Source organism: Sinocyclocheilus rhinocerous, unplaced genomic scaffold, assembly GCF_001515625.1.
Source record: "Sinocyclocheilus rhinocerous isolate Xijiao unplaced genomic scaffold, SAMN03320098_v1.1 scaffold1283, whole genome shotgun sequence".
Classification (NCBI taxonomy): domain Eukaryota; kingdom Metazoa; phylum Chordata; class Actinopteri; order Cypriniformes; family Cyprinidae; genus Sinocyclocheilus; species Sinocyclocheilus rhinocerous.
In genome coordinates, this window is record NW_015642522.1 from 518787 (window position 1) to 521759 (window position 2973).

The following is a 2973-nucleotide window of genomic DNA, read 5'->3' on the forward strand; positions in this document are numbered from 1 at the left end:
TACCATCTTATAGTAGAGAAGTAAAAAAAAAAGCAAAATAATGTAACGTAACAGAAACTAAATAGTTTCCAAATAATATCGCATATTTACAATATGAATTCTTCTACTGTATAAATTGGGAATTTCTAAGTGCATAAAAATATAGAAGTGCCTTTCCTACGAAAATGATCAAATTTTGGCATCTAAAAAAACCCTGAAAAGCCCTTTCCGAACACAATGACCAGTTTAAAAATCATAATAATACTATAATAACCATATTACTGATCAACAACGTAGGATTTTTTTTAATGAACCATGACTGTCACATGACTTGCTAGGGCTTCCTCATTCACTATCAATATTTAATAGCAAAACCGTGTGTATTTTACAGCATAAAGCAACATAAACACAATATCGTAGCAAATCCACATATATTAATTGGATTAAATTAATTTAATTGTATGAACGAGATAAATTGGATCGATTAACATGACTGCGGATTATGGCATCTCACTGCAGTCGCCATTATTTCATTAAACAAACGCTAAAAACACACCGACCCGGCAACATAAAACGACGTACATCTAAAAGATAAAGTATAACGTCAATTTACCTGATAAAAGGCCTAAAAGCGCAAACACCGTCTTGATAATTGTTCGATTCATCTCGGCAGGATTTTTCTGATGGACTGGTTTCCTTGCTACACCGGTCACGTGACACGGGCCTACCGCGTGACGTCGTGCGTCATGACGTGCTTCTGCTGTTCCTGTAGCGCTTCGGCTTTCTATCTATCTATCTATCTATCTAACTATCTATCTATCTATCTATCTGTACTTTTGTGTGACTTCATTTTTACCCTTATTTTAACTTTAAACATGATTCTTTTAACTTTAAACATAATAACCCTTTTATAGCCTACGTTTTATTATTTAGATTTTTTTACTCAGCTAGCTTACATCACTTAGCTTGTAGCACGTAGTGTATGTAGGCTACCAAATTTAATTTCTGACAGGAATGAAAACGAGGCTGTGAGGAATAGAGGTAGCTTATGTTCAATGGATTGTACTGTTGATTAGCAACATTCTGATAGTTCAGCTGAAACAAAAGTAGACAAAAACTTCATAAAAGGTGTGACTTGTGAAATTATCTCGGGCATTTGTCCATTGCTTACCATTATAAAGACCGTCTATCCCTCATAGCCTCGTTTTCATCCTAACTTGACCACGGTCTACTTTCTGATGAAATACTTTAATAACAGGATAGTGTACAATAATTCTGTATAATTAGAGAATAAATAGGCTACACTTTGATTTGATTCCATCTACTGCTACAACTCAAAAGCCAGGATAAAAAAACACTACTGAAGTTAAACTAGCAATTTGTAGGTCACAGAATTTATACGCATACATTTCTTGTTTTTATTAGCAATTTAAATACAATCTGAGGAACATGATCTTGTATTTCCAAGCCTCATATCGTTGATAGTTTTCTCCTACCTTGCTGATTTTCTTGTAATATCATCGTTATCCACTTGGAGGAGCTCTTGGTCCGTCACTAACTGCTCGTATCGAGCGCGTTTATCTCCACGAGCCAGCGATCATTTATTTCCCTGCGCCTGTGAGATTATTTTCACTTGTCTTCTAACGCAGACCATCGCCATATGTTCGGCCGAGAAGCCTTATATGACTCATGATATTTCAAAATAAGTCAACGAGTAATATATTGAAAATAAAGTCTGAGTTGAAAAAGAGGTAAAAAGGCTGCATGCATGGTAGTTATTTATATAAAAAATATACATACCTCGGTGAGCTGTAGGCTGATCATCAGATTGATGAGGAATCAGACGCTGAGAATATGTTTGGTAATTAAATTATATATAATACTGCTATATAGTATAGTACTGCTGCATATGACAAAATCATGGTATCTTTTCAAAAATAGGCAATAGTGTTGATGCACAATGTTTTATATTTACATCAAAAACATTGACATTGGCATTGAGAAAGGGTATATTTTAGGTCTTGTGACACACTTTGTAACACTCTCAACGCTTTTTTTATTTCAGAGTAGGCTACACATTTTCTGCATGCTCTTTCAGTTAAAGTCATTAATGCTGCATGCATAAATATATACCATATAAACATAGAATTTGTATAACTATAATAGAAAAATAATGAGCAAAATGCTAGTGTAAGATAGAGTTTAGCTTGTTACACTGCAATTATTCTTCTAATATACGTTCAAAACGCACATAGGCTACACACATCATTTGCTTTGGTCTTTTAGTCAATAACAAACATCAAAAAACCACCCACAACATAATCCATTTAACACGATCGTTTCAAAAGCACTGTTTCCCGTCTCTTCTTGTTTGAGGTCCGTTCTCGCCCTGAGCAGCGGGACTGGAGCGCGCTGAGCACCACCCCGTGACACGCCTCCTCTGATTTTCACATTCCATTAGGTAATTCAATAGCAGACAATTAGACTGACCCAGCCATCGGCCCACCCAACGGGACGCTGCCGACACAATGACCCTGATAGGGCAACGCTTCAGAAGTCTGCCTGGAGTTCCGTGTCATCCATCTGAGCATGTAAATGATTAATTACAGTTATAGAGAAGTGTAAGATATTATTAGATATATAATTATTATTATTTTAAAGGTATTTATGAATCATAACTATTTTAAATATTGTTTCAGGGTTATTCTTTGTGAAGATGTACCTTTTAATAAATATATGATATTAAAAACAATAAAATGGGTACCTGCAGAGAAGACAAAATGTATTATAAATATTATTATTATTATTGTTTATATATTTTTAAATTAAAATAAGCCAATTCTTGAATATCTTATTGTTTATTTTAAAGTTTAAAATAAAATTAAAGTTATTATTATTATTATTATTATTAAAATAAGTACAATTGTATTTATTTATTTATTTATTTAAGTTATAGTAATAAAACATTGTACCAAGCCATGTACGCCAATAAAA